This window comes from Panulirus ornatus, chromosome 12 (assembly GCF_036320965.1).
Source record: "Panulirus ornatus isolate Po-2019 chromosome 12, ASM3632096v1, whole genome shotgun sequence".
NCBI lineage: Eukaryota > Metazoa > Arthropoda > Malacostraca > Decapoda > Palinuridae > Panulirus > Panulirus ornatus.
This window is the reverse complement of record NC_092235.1, coordinates 25,769,976-25,784,975: the sequence shown is the minus strand read 5'-3', so window position 1 is coordinate 25,784,975 and position 15,000 is coordinate 25,769,976. Positions and strand designations below refer to the sequence as shown.

Sequence of the window (15,000 nt, the reverse complement as noted above, 5' to 3'; positions counted from 1 at the left end):
CACAAGGTGAAGCACCAAGACACAGTGACCCCTCAAAGGTCATGCTGTCGTACTTAAAGGTCGTACCGTCGAGTTTACAAGGTCATTGGACCTCCCACTACACTGGATGACTGAACAGAGGACCAGGTATCACTGGGTACCTGGACACAGGAACACGGACCACTGGGCCACTGGACAGTGGAACACGGAACACGGACCACTGGGCCACTGGACAGTGGAACACGGAACACGGACCACTGGGCCCCTGGACAGCGGAACACGGAACACGGACCACTGGGCCACTGGACAGTGGAACACGGAACACGGACCACTGGGCCACTGGACAGTGGAACACGGAACACGAACCACTGGGCCACTGGACAGTGGAACACGGAGCACGGACCACTGGGCCACTGGACAGTGGAACACGGAACACGGACCACTGGGCCACTGGACAGTGGAACACGGACCACTGGGCCACTGGACAGTGGAACACGGACCACTGGGCCACTGGACAGTGGAATACGGAACACTGGGCCACTGGACAGCGGAACACGGACCACTGGGCCACTGGACAGCGGAACACGGACCACTGGGCCACTGGACAGTGGAACACGGAACATAAGCAAATATCACGTCTCTTGTTTCCATTACCCGGTTTGGATAGCCAGCACCTCAGTGGCTGTCATGTGTCATTCCTCTGACCCAGGTGAGTGGGTGGGTCATCTTCCCGCCTCATCCCCACCCGTAGGGAGCGCTGGGATTCAGCCCACAATCACCCAATCCCCCTCACCCCACACACCAATCGTACCATCGTAACCCTATATTGTATTTCCTGCGGTGGGCGCTACGCGCTACCCCCATATTCTTTTTGGACAAAAACCCCGTCGAACGTAAGTGTTCACCCCCCTCCCCACCCTACCATATGTGGTTATCTCCCCCACCATATGTGGTTATCTCCCACACCATCAGCAGAGAGGCCAGCCCCAGCCACACAGAGATTTCACACCTTAAACAAATCCCCACCAGACCTGTGTGTGTGTGTGTGTGTGTGTGTGTGTGTGTGTGTGTGTGTGTGTGTGTGTGTGTGTGTGTGTATGTATGTGTGTGTGTGTGTGTGTGATGTACAACAGGCGCCCTGGGTATGTCTCTCCCAAACCCCTCATTTCCGGTGTTCGACACCCACACATGCCTCTCCTCCCCGCTAATGGGAGATAAAGGGAAATAAAAGAAAGAAGAAGAATAAATGACCATCTGGGATACGCCTGTCTTGCACCGACGCATACTGAGGTATCTATGTGTGGGGGAGAAAGCAGATATCTGCATCGCATTCAGATACTTCAAACTCTATGATGAAGACATCTTACGTAATATGTACAAACTAATATATACATACATCTTGTATACACAGATACAATAGCCAATCACGATACTACAACAGTAATACAACAGCCACCGTGAAGATAATACAATCATACAACAGCCATCACCACCACCGCAAAATAATACAGTGATACAATAACCCTCCCCCATGAGGGATACAGTATTGTATCAACAAGGAGACACTCCACAAAAGAGAGAGAGAGAGAGAGAGAGAGAGAGAGAGAGAGAGAGAGAGAGAGAGAGAGAGAGAGAGAGAGACGGTACTTCTCTGATTTCTTCTCCCCGTTGCTTCCTACTCCCCTTTCCTTCTCTCCCTCTCTCTCCCATTTAGTGGTCAGCCGCAGGGAAGGGGTGGGGGTTGGGGGGGACGGGAAGGGTCAGGGGTCAAGGGTCGGTAGGAGAGGTGAAGGGTCACAGAAACGGGAATCATGCCAGAGAGAGAGAGAGAGAGAGAGAGAGAGAGAGAGAGAGAGAGAGAGAGAGAGAGAGAGAGGTACTAATATAGGATATGTGTAAGATATAAGTGTAAGATATAGTGTAAGATATAGGATATAAGTGTAAGATATAGTATAAGGACACAGTATAAGGTACAGTATAAGGAACAGGTGACCTGCCACTCCTGCCGTCACAGACCACACCTGGTGACAGGTCACGCATGACCTGACGTCATTCATTTTCACCCAGTCTAAACCCTCAGAGAAAACGGAACTGATGATGGCGAAAGCAACATTAGAACAGCTGACCAGGGTGTGTGTGTGTGTGTGTGTGTGTGTGTGTGTGTGTGTGTTGATCCAGTCAGAGTCATCAGGTAAAGGCACCAGTCTTAACCTACCCCCCCCCCCCCCCACCACCCACAGGGACGGGGAGAAAGCAGGCAACACACAAGGCCGAAGAAAGCACGACTTTCTCTAAGCACGCAAGAGGGGGTGATATAGCCTCTACTGACCCCTGTCACACGGTCGATAATCCTCTCTCTCTCTCTCTCTCTCTCTCTCTCTCTCTCTCTCTCTCTCTCTCTCTCAACATATCTTGAGAATTTCCCCCCTCCCCCCCTACATATGTGCCCTACCCACATACTCTCAAAGACATACCTGCGTCTATATATATATATATATATATATATATATATATATATATATATATATATATATATATATATTTCAAAACTCAGAACACACCAGTTTCGTCTTAATGCAGCCAACACATACGGCCAATAGTCCTGGGCATGTTATAAAGACGCTGGGTTTGAAATGTGATAATCACACCTATATGCTCTATACATAAGGTTCATAACACATTATCCCATTTCAATTAATTACTCTCCTACACAGCGATCCTTCTGATATCGAATACTACGGTCGAGAATCCTGTACACCGTCTCTAACTATACATACAATGAATAACAATCTTATGTCCACTTGCTATAAAGCTGATATCTATTCCTTACATTCTCGCCCATGAAAATAACCCGTATGCTCTTAAATATCAAGATCCATAATCCCAAAACGATAATCAATATTCAGATTCTGGAAAATAGCCCTTATGTTTCCGTTTATTTAGGTCGAGCATCTCTCCTGCTGCCCTACAGGGCAATGATCCTTATGTACTCCCGAACTAAGGTCAAAATTCTTGTCTATCTTCCCGGGTTTGAAGAATGGCCCTTGTGGCCGCCTTCAGAATGGTCCATCATCCTAACAGCATGACTATCAATTTCAACCTTGTTTGCCGAGTATACACTGAGTTGGCCCAGGCGGGCCAGTCGAGAGGGTGGACCGCGGTCTCTTGACTCGCAAACACGCTGGACCACGTGTATGGTCCACCTGGACCACATGTATGGTCCACCTGGACCAAAAATCTGGTCCATTTTCAGCAATATGCCAAGAAATGATTATACTATGACGGGGTGGCAACGGAATGGATGAAGGCAGCAAGTATGAATATGTACCCGTGTATATATGTATATGTCTGTGTATATATATGTATGTATACGTTGAAATGTATAGGTACGTATATGCGCGTGCGTGGGCGTTTATGTATATACATGTGTAAGTGGGTGGGTTGTGCTATTCTTTCGTCTGTTTCCTTGCGCTACCTCGCTAACGCGGGAGACAGCGACAAAGTGTAAATGAATAAATATATATATATATATATATATATATATATATATATATATATATATATATATATATATACACACACACACACACACACACACACACACGATAGAATCTCCATCTGTCTAGATGTTTGAAGTCAGTAATGAGGAGGGAGATAGTGGGAGACACACACGTCAAACAAGCGGGCAACCACGGGTGATCGGCTGCCGTCATCTCATGACCTGGCATGACCTGGAACTGCCTCGTTCTGACCCCGACCGGCTCGGGCATGGGAAGACGGAGAATAATGATAATCATCATTATCAATATTATTCATTATCATCATTATCATATTATCTATCATTATCTATTATCATCATTATTATCATTATCATCATTATCATATTATCTATCATTATCTATTATTATCATCATTATCATATTATCTATCATTATCTATTATTATCATTATTATTATCATTTAGAATAATTCGGAGTCTACGAAAACATTACATCGCACATATTTCTATTACTGTTATTACTCCTATAGAAAATGGGAGTACTTCTTCACATCTATACTGATAATCTTTTCTAATTACAATAAACATTCTCAACAAAACTTACATTCTATTGGAAATTAGAGACTGATTTTAAATAATAATAATAATAATAATAATAATAATAATAATAATAATAATAATATTAATAATAATAATAATAATAAGCCATTTGTGAAGACTAAGACGTGGCCATGATGAGAATTAGGACGCGGGGCCAAGTGTTCGGCCATGATGGGTGGGTTGTGTAGGGGGGGTCAAGCAGGTGGGCGGCCACACAGTAGCAGGCGGCGCCACCCACTCATAGGGGTGGGGGGGGTATGGTCACCACTTTAGGGTGTAACTTATTCTGTAGTTCATGACGTGTGTGTGTGTGTGTGTGTGTGTGTGTTCGTACATATTTTAACACGTAAGGACTTGTGTACGTGTGTCTATGTATACTTCTAGCTGCATGTTTTTCTGTGTACGTGTTCAGTATAGCATGCATTCTGTACGTACATGTACACATTCACGTCACTGTAAGCATCCATGTACACATAACCACATGTGCGTATTATATCAATACATACAGAACTCAAATCCTCACACGTGTTCAAAACAGATAAAAGTGCACAACCTCTTCAATATATTCATCAATGACATTTGCTAACGTCTAACTTGCCAGAGTTCCTTCTAATTCAAAATCTAATTCAACCAAACTGGCCAGGAATACATCTGAGTTACCATCACATAATCTAGTGTTGTATTCTACAACCCAGACTGGCAACTCCTCGTATCCCGTGACGTAAGTTGCTGTCCTGAGCCGTAGTTCCGCTGCCGACCCATAGATGGCACTGGCCTTCAGAAAACAGAGTCGCCATAATACGTGCAACAGAATAACCGGACCTAATTTAGTATACAGATTTTCTTTTAATATTTCGCCACCGTCTTCAAGTAGATGCGAAAGATCTAAACAGATTCGCAAAACAATGTGCCCTTTACCCATACTCTCACGGAAATTCTAATCTCTATTTCAATCTAGACAATTAATATTTCGAAACTAGACTACACAAAATCGTCGTGTTCGACGGAATGAACCCGTCCTGTGCCGCTAGATGGCACCAGCGTCGTACATTTACGTCTGCGAAACCCAGAAAGAGGTTTCAAAATAGCACAGGGATTCTCCTGAGAGAGAGAGAGAGAGAGAGAGAGAGAGAGAGAGAGAGAGAGAGAGAGAGAGAGAGAGAGAGAGAGAGAGAGAGAGACCCAAGCAACGCCGCGCGTTTTTCTCGTACCCGATTTTATACTGATTAAACTAGGCCAACACCGATATCTGGCTGACCTCCCCCACCCAGACGACTTTAAACGACCCATTGTGTTCCCGAGGCGTTCGCACGAACGAACAAAGCCCGACAGTGTGAGGTTAGAAGGCAGGGAAAAAATGAAGGATGGAATTTTGAGCGAGTGTTTATATGACTCCCTCTGGCTGCGTGGGGGAAGCAAGACAATGTGTGGTGATGGGAGAGGATGGGGTGTTAACCACACACACACACACACACGGAAACTGCACCATCCCCGCCCCCGTCATCTCCTGGCACCAGAGATCCATCGTCCCCGAGTTACAAGTTCGGCACCTCAACCACATATGGAGCCCATCCCAGCCAGGTACAGACAGCCACAGAAACAGACCCATCCCAACCACCGTCAAACATCATCAATAACCACCGTATTACATCAACCCCCAACATTCCGTGTCAAAAATTCCGATCAAAATTGTCTTATCAAAGCATTCTGTTAACACTTGTATGTAAATGGTACTACTACATTGTCAGCATCTGTTTGCAGACAATCCACTGAATAGTTCTTAAAAACCTGTTCGACCTTTGGCCTGTCTACTTCGCATCTCTCCCTAAACCCCCTTCCCCATTCCTTTCTATCTCTGTCTGCCTATCTGTCTGTCTAACCCACACACTCCCATTCCCACGACACGCCAAGGAGCGCCACCATTTGTACCTCTCTCTCCTTAGACGACCCCACCCTCGTTTATTTCCTCGTAATTCCCCTGTCCTGCCACCTGGCCGGAGGTCAGGGCGGGTCAGGCCTGCCCCAGGTGAGGGCAGGTCAGGTCCCACCTTGATGACAACACCCTGGGAGGCACAGGTCAACAACGAATCATTCAGGAGGATTTGCGCGTTGGAATCTATGACGTCACGGGGTCCACTACGAAGGGCGCTGGAACCGTTTTCAATCACAGACCAACTGGATGTAATTCATCGTACACACTCATTATCCTCATTATTGACAAGCTACGTAATTACTGCTTTAAATAAATCATGTTTCCACGCTCTTACGACAAGTCTTGTTTCCAACCCTATGTTACAGTATGGCTCAGTATCTTAAATAGAAATAATCAGTGTATACGTGCATGTATGTGTGTGCATGTGTGTGTGTGTGTGTGTGTGTGTGTGTGTGTGTGTGTGTGTGTAATCAACTGTTTGCATAATACAGGGAGGGAGTTCTACACTCGTGGGGTCCCATCTCTTGAACATTTTCTACCCTCAAAAAAAAAGAAAAATTTTCATCTGTGTTTCCTGTCTGCATTCATCATGTTTTGCTCCACATCAAACACCTGGTGGCCCATCACTCACCCTGTACGTCAGCCATTCAGAGACAGACTGAACCCCTGCCACTCAGAGCAAGGAACAAACACCTATCACGAGACAGCCCTACCAGCAGACTCAGACATAATCAGAAGACCACACTACCAGACCCAGACCCATCAGAAGACCACACTACCAGACCCAGACCCATCAGAAGACCACACTACCTAACCCAGACATAATCAGAAGACCACACTACCAGACCCAGACCCATCAGAAGACCAGACTACCTGACCCAATCAGAAGACCACAGTACCAGACCCAGACCCATCAGTAAACAACACTACCAGACATCCGGCCAATCAGAATAAAAAGAGGGAACTCAATAGCCTCTGGCAATCAGAAGCCATAACAACCGAAAAGAACTGGTAGGACCCCGGGCCAATCAGGAGAGAGAGAGAGAGAGAGAGAGAGAGAGAGAGAGAGAGAGAGAGAGAGAGAGAGAGAGAGAGAGACAGAGAGAGCTAGCAGATCAACCTCCTCCTCTCCTCCTTCCAGTACACCACGAGTCAATCAGAAGGCTAGCCGGCGACCTTATGGGCAAGCAGGTCGTCAGTTTCATCACAGCCACCCAGTTCGACACCCCCCGCCCCCCCCGCCCCCGGCCCAGGTCGATTTATTCGACGTGGGGTCGACTTGAACCCTCTCAACCATGACCCCTCATCTCCCGCTCTGCAACTGACAACTAATTAATTCCTGAACTTATTACCCACATTCTGCCTCAACAACAAATACAAGAAATAAACAGAATACAAAATTAATTATCTTAAATCATAATATAATGATCATCCCATTTATACAAAACTAATACATTTATGCGCGCGTTTAATGAAAGAAAAATAAAGAAAACGTACTCGAGGGAGAGTAAACAAACCGCAGTCAAATCAGCATCTGGGTCAGTCCTGCGCCTGGTAGTCAAATGAGCATCTGGGTCACTGTGGTGCGCTGCCACAAAAAAAAAAAAAAAAAAAAAAAAACCTGCTAGCGTGGGTGCCCACTCACGGGTCACGGCAAGGGTTAATACGATATTTGCACTCTGTGTACGACCGCCATATTTACACATATCGTCAGATATACGCAGAAGACCCAAAAAAATTTAGGTGAGGGGGAGAGAGAGGGGAAAGGGGGAGAGGGGAGAGAGGGGAGAGAGAGGGGAGGGGGGGGGTGGCAATCTCCCGGGCGTCACGTTCAGACATTAGTCGGGGAAAAATTGGTGATGTGGTTGGGTTGGTTGCATGAAGCAAGCGTCTCGCGAGGCGGGGTCCAGCCGGCTGACTTTGGCGGTGGTGTGGTAGTGTGGTGGTGTGGTAGTGTGGTGGTGGTGGGTTGGTAGTGTGGTGGTGGTGGTGTGGGTGTAGTTTGTGTGGTGTGTGGTAGTGTGGTGTGGTATGTGGGGTGGTGTGGTAGTTGGAGTATGTGTTATGTGTGTTGTGGAGGTGGTGGTGGTAGAGTGGTGTGGTAGTGTGTGGTGTGGTATGTGTGGTGGTGTGAAGTGTGGTGCGGTGGGGGTAGTGAGGTGGTGGGTGGTGGGTAGTAGTGTGATGGTGTAAGATGTGGTGGTGAGTTGGTGTGGTAGAGTGGTGTGTAGTAGTTGATGGTGGTTATGTGGTGGTGGTGGTGGTAGGTAGTGTGGTGGTGTAGTAGTGTGATTGCGTTAGTGTGGTGTGGTGTGTGTGTATGGTAGTGTGGTTGGGCTAGTAGTGTGATGGTGTTAGTGTGGTGGTGGTATGGTAGTGTGGTGGTGTAGTAGTGTGATGGTGTTAGTGTGGTGGTGGTGGTGGTATGGTAGTGTGGTGGTGTAGTAGTGTGATGGTGTTAGTGTGATGGTGGTGGTAGTGTGGGTGTGGTAGTGTGATGGTGTTAGTGTGGGGGTGGGGTGGTAGTAGTGTGTTAGTGTGTTAGTGTGGGGGTGGGGTGGTGGTAGTGTGTTAGTGTGGTGGTAGTGTGTTAGTGGGGTGGTAGAGTGGTGGTAGTGTGTTAGTGTGTGGTGGTAGTGTGTTAGTGTGGTGGTAGAGTGGTGGTAGTGTGTTAGTGGGGTGGTAGAGTGGTGGTAGTGTGTTAGTGTGGTGGTAGTGTGTCAGTGGGAATGTGTTAGTGTGGTGGTAGCGTGAGGGTGTGGTGTGGTGGTAGTGTGGTGTACTGCCGCATGCGGCGTGACCACCGCCACACACCGGCGGATCATTCTCTCTCTCTCCCCGGCTACACGAACGGATTAACACGGATTCGTTTGCCCGTGACGAACGTGGCGAACAATGCAGGCTCAACGTAGGACGCAATACGGCTGCGAAAATCAATTGTTCATACGTATTGTAACCCCGTCTCTCTCTCTCTCTCTCTCTCTCTCTCTCTCTCTCTCTCTCTCTCTCTCTCTCACTGCCTTCATTCAGTAGTGTTCTCTGTTCTCCATCACATTCATGAGGACCCCTTTCCCGTTCTCTGTCCTCCAACTACACAACCCTCACGTTCTCATGCCCTGGCATGACTGAGGAGGGTGTGTGTGTGTGTGTGTGTGTGTGTGTGTGTGTGTTGGGAGTCGAAACTTGTGTGAACAGTTGAAGGTAGAGCAGTTCACGACTTCAGTGTGTGTGTGTGTGTGAGGTAAGAGGAGGGGTTACCATAACGGTCAATCCTCGTCTGGCTGATCCCCACGACCAAACTACGGGAAGCAGCTCGTCTTTCATCATCAGCAGCAGCACCCCGGTCAGGGGGGGGTTGGGTTGGTTGGGGTGGTTGGTTTCAGAAACCAGGAGAGAGAGAGAGAGAGAGAGAGAGAGAGAGAGAGAGAGAGAGAGAGAGAGAGAGAGTCTCCCCCCCCCCATTCTTCACGCACACAGGGCCCCCACCGGTGACAGACACCGGGGGGAAGGGGATCCGAAGCGGCAGTTTGCAGTACCAATGGTGCGCGCGCGCCCATTACACGCACTCGCCCACCCGCCATTAACAAGCCCTAACGACCGTTGAGGCCGCTGCTAACGACTTCTCTCTCCTCCTCCTCCCCCCGCCTCGCGGCGTTAACAGTTACTGGCTCGTGGAGCTGATGGTTAAGGAGAGGGGATGGGGGGGGGGGACAGGTGCTGCTGGCCAGGACGAGAGAGAGAGAGAGAGAGAGAGAGAGAGAGAGAGAGAGAGAGAGAGAGAGAGAGAGAGAGAGACTGGCCAACACGGATGCTCGTTCACAACTCAAGAAAGAGCGAAGTTCGAACCCCACACGATCAGCCGTCTTTGACCTCGAACTGTACTGCAACCTGACCTGACCTGACCCCCACGACACAACAGTCATTAACCCCACTTCCAAGTCCACCTCATCGTGAATACCTTCCACATGCAACACACAATCAGTAATGTATTGCACCGTCTCGTCCATGTTGCATAACATCCTCGCAACACAGCCTCGGATTATCACATATAATTCACTCTGAAACTCGGTATTGTGTCATCTCTACGTCAACCTCGATTACAGAGTGATTATCATCAATGATTACATTGATCTGTGATGTGCTCATGGGTCAAACGTCTCCCTAGATGAAGTCACTACCTAACGACGTCAATCACCATGACGTCATTAATCACCAGCAGGGAGGAGCAGTTGAGTGGTCTGGGGTAATTAGCACACAGTCGCCACCCGTCCAGTAGCAATTCGACCCCTGGGTAACTGGTGATCGACCCCGGGGCTTCCATTTGTGAGACTAAACACCTAACCACAGCGCCATACTCACCCCTCCCACCAAAAACAACTCACTCGCCACACTCACACACCCCACCTCCCCCAAAACTCACCATCTCCCTCCTCCTCCAGCCATCTTTCTTTAATCGCAATTCAAGACTAATTTGCGCAGTGGTCATTTAAATCTTCCTTCGCTAGGATGTGTAAAATGATGGGCAAATTTGTCTCACTCGCCGCCTCCCCCGAAGCCAAATGTCCAGCCCGGCCTCTGGGCTGTGAATGAGGAGGCAACTCAACACATGAGACAAACTACTCTACTCTAGTTATGTTGACAAAAACCCTTGTTATCTCCCACAGTGACGTGGCTCAGGTGACGGGCAGGTGTTGCTATGACAGTAGACGGTATATATATATATATATATATATATATATATATATATATATATATATATATATATATGGGGCATGACTTCCACACTTCCTCCCTTGAAGAACAGGTATTTGGAGGGACATGCAATTTCTTCTTCTGGCTGTGTGCTCTCCACGCCACCAAATGACAGGTGTTGGGTGGCTAACCACTGTGGGAGGGAGGATGTGGTGACGTGTGTATACACAGTATCTTAAACGTCTATACATTTATATAAAATCATAAAAATCTAGATAAAAAATCAGGGTGACTACCCCATTATACGTGTCGATCAACTATCAAACTCATATATAAAATCACAAACATCTGGGAATACACAACACGTATACCAGAGCCATGCTTAAAAAGCCATAATAAAACCACAATTATTATTTTAAAAAAATGTAAATAGACTAAAAACAAGTACCATTTACGTCATCATCATCAACATCTTAATCAATCGTAAATATCTCCAAAAACATAATTGGAAAACAAAACATATAAGTAACTATGTCATTACCTTAGAGCAAAACATATAAGTAATTAAGTGTGTCATTACCTTAGAGCAATTATCTAAGTCATCTCATCCAAATCATATATAACAGAAAAGAGAGACAGAGAAAAAAAAAAAACTTTTTCCTGTGCAGGTAACATGTCATCAAGTTATCCACCAAGCCAAGACTGACCACAGAATCAACACGAGATGGTAAAGGTCAGGCCAGACCTGCACCAGGAATGCTAGTGTGTCAACCCCCCCCTCTCTCTCTCTCTACCCCACACACACACACACACACACACTCCTTCCATCTCCCATTCCTTCAATTATTTAAAAATCCTTTTTTCTTCCACGTCTCAGCTCTAGTTATTACGGCCTTTTCTCTCTCGCTCCTAAAATACAAGTTATATTAAGAGTTTATTACCTACGTCGAATCGGTTACCTCAAGGCTTTAAGGAGCAAAGCATAAAACTCAGAAAATAAGATGGGAATGGATCGCCGCTCGCGACAGCCGTGCTAAAAATTCATTACCAAACAATGAGAGGCAGTCGTTCTGTTTACACCGCTGCCCGCCTCCCAACCCCTGCACGCGACCTAGGCTTCGGCACCGACAACACGCGAACTACCTATATAAGTACAAAACTTGACGACCGTCTACTGACAATATATACACCAACTTTATATATCATATATGAATATCAATAAACACAATGTTATAGAGTATATTTAAATATTTACATAATCGGGGAAGTCTGAGCGACCGATTTGGGAGGCGTTGCGCCAGAGAGCCGAGGTTGGGTTTACCTTCATCTTGAGGCGAGACGAGAGGGCCACCAAGAATCACCCTTTCACTTTCTCGCCAAAATATTTAACTTATTTCGCGTCCTGAGGGCAATGTATATAGAGACTCATCTTGACGCCTTGTATATAATTGAATTCCACATGCAAAAAATGATCGCCTGTTTATCCACGAAGATACAGCATTGCCACGTACAATATTTGAACACTGGACTGTACTCACAGGTATGCCGTAATTGCTGTTGCTTTCGCCTTAATTGGGGTTTCCTCCTAATCATCACTTCCCAATTCATACGTAATAAATACATAAATAGTTGTACTATTTCTCTCACCAATTTCGTATAATAGGAACCAATTTTTTTTCTTCAAATTCATTCTCTTAAGGAACCAAAAATTTTTTTGTGATATATCTTTTTTTTCTGTTACTGTCAGTAAATCAATATTACCCAAACTGTCCTCGGAAATGACCTCTGATTGCTAGTTCATTCTGACCTTAATGACGACCCCAGATATGACAGGTCTGACCTTGACAATGACCCCCATTTACACCCATTTTGACCTTGATAAAGACCCTAGAATTGGAACGATTTTGTGAACTTTGTACACTCGTAAAACCATATATTTTACACATGTTTACATAACGTAAGTCTGTCCACCTTAATGAAGGAATTAAGGTAAGAACAGGGGTGGACATAATGTTTATAAACCTATATAAATATACGTAAGTTTCGCAAATCTGGTTAACTGAGGGTTAATATTTTAGTCCCCTAAGGTTAGGTATGCAGTACCTACGTCTTTTTTCATCAATAAAAAAATCAATTAAACAAATGATAAAAAGACAAATTTAAATTGCCAATTAATATTAAAGGTTTATAACTTTACCAATTTATGAAACAAAATTAAATATGAAAGATATAAGTCTTAAGTCACTTTCCCAATGTTCTCCAGCAAATAAATCTTTTCTTTCAAATTATCTATTGATAAAAATCTTCAAATTTTTAAAACGAAGTTAACATAAAATTCCCTCTCCCTACAGACAAATAAACTAGCCATGAATTACCATCGATAACTAGATGATAATACAATTATCATAACCAATTATTCAACACTATATCTAGTGTTCTACCTTACATTACGAACGACAAAATATTAACCTATTTATTAGGCCCATACATTGTCATACATTAACCCGAGTGTAACAAAAGGAACATTGTTAAAATTATATGGAAACAAATATCAAATTAACTTTCCATTAAGTTGATTAATGACTCCTTCGTTATCTTCTTAACACAAATTAACCTCACTCGACTCTGGTTCACTACACGGTGGGTCAATACTGACTAATTCTTAAAACTAACTTCCGAGATTGTAAACCTACTGGAGGGTTTAATTATGTTAAAAAGGTTTAAATTGGTTTAGTTTTTTCGTTTCTTTTTATGAGAACAATGACTTCCCATTGGCACATACTCCACCATCCTTAATACCCTCTTCACCACCAAATGACCCAACATTACCACCACATGACCCCTCACTTCCCCTCATTCCCACCACATAACTCCTCACTTCCCTCACCACCACCACATGACCCCTCACTTCCCTCACCACCAACACATGACCCCTCACTTCCCCTCATCCCCACCACATAATCCTTCACCACCACCACATGACCCCTCACTTCCCCTCATCCCCACCACATAACCCCTCGCCACCACCACATGACCCCTCACTTCCCCTCACCACCACATGACCCCTCACTTCCCCTCACCTCCTGGTCCTCACGTTCCTACTCTCAACTCTTCATCCACTTCAAGACAAGGGGGAGAGGGGGGGCGATGTCCCCTTAACCACTCCACTGAAGGCGGGGTGTGTTGGGGGAGGGGGGAGGGGAGATCTCCTCTCCCCTCTCGCACGAGGGGAGATATAAAAGGGAAGAGAGGGCACCCGAGGCAGGAGAGGGGAGGTAAGGGGTGGATAATCACCGGCACAATGGTGTAGTGTTTGATTTTATATATCCTGACACTGAGGGGAGAGAGAGAGAGAGAGAGAGAGAGAGAGAGAGAGAGAGAGAGAGAGAGAGAGAGAGAGAGAGAGAGAGACTCTGGACTGGTATCAATCATTAACTTCGTCAACATATGTTAGTGTGGGGGGAGGGAGCGCCTTAGCCAGCTATGGAGATGACCCAACTTATCCCACACACACACACACAACCGACACCCCGTTTTCTAACGCTTCTACATCTTCCCATAATTCAGACACCAGTATTATTCTACTGCGAAAATTCACTGACTTTACGGAGAGGCTGTGTGAACCATCTCCACAAAACTCGAGGTAGTTCCAAATTGAGAAAATACATGATTAAGAAAATGAATCGTTAGAGGTTCATTAGTTAAAATTAATCCTAATCGCTAAACTACTATGATTAACTGATTACATCCAGCAATCAGCTATTACCCTCACATCACAAGGTACTATGTTTATTCACGATCTTGCAGTAGTCTGTATCATACATTCATTCATCAATGTAACTCAAGGTTTATCTAAGTATTAATGAATAACATATCTTCATTCAGTAATCAATTAAGGAGAATTCATCCATAGTTGCATCATGAAATACAATAATGATACAGTATGTTGTGGGTTCCTGACCTTACTTACTGTAGTTATACAGTAAGGCGTGGGTGCTAAATACAAATACATTAAATCATGGGGTCTTTACCCTCACACATGGAAATACAGTAAGTCATGGGTTGCAAACTTAAACACACTAATAGAAGTATATCAAGTCATGGGTTGCTAACTTAAATATAGACCGACTATAGCAAGTCATGGGTTTCTGACCTATATATATAGACGTAAATATAGAATGTCATGGGTTACTATGCTAAATATAGAAAGCAGCAGAGTAGAGCATGGGTTACTATGCTAATTATGGATAGTAGTATAGCATAGCATGGGTTACTATGCTAATCACAGATAGCATTA

The 15,000-nt window shown here is 45.3% G+C and overlaps 1 protein-coding gene across 6 annotated transcripts in view; it reads right to left on the bottom strand.

The window, feature by feature from the left end:
* sim (bHLH transcription factor single-minded) overlaps positions 1-15,000 on the bottom strand; it is a 97,041-nt gene that overhangs the window by 44,620 nt on the left and 37,421 nt on the right. The gene's annotated exons all lie outside the window — the stretch shown is intronic.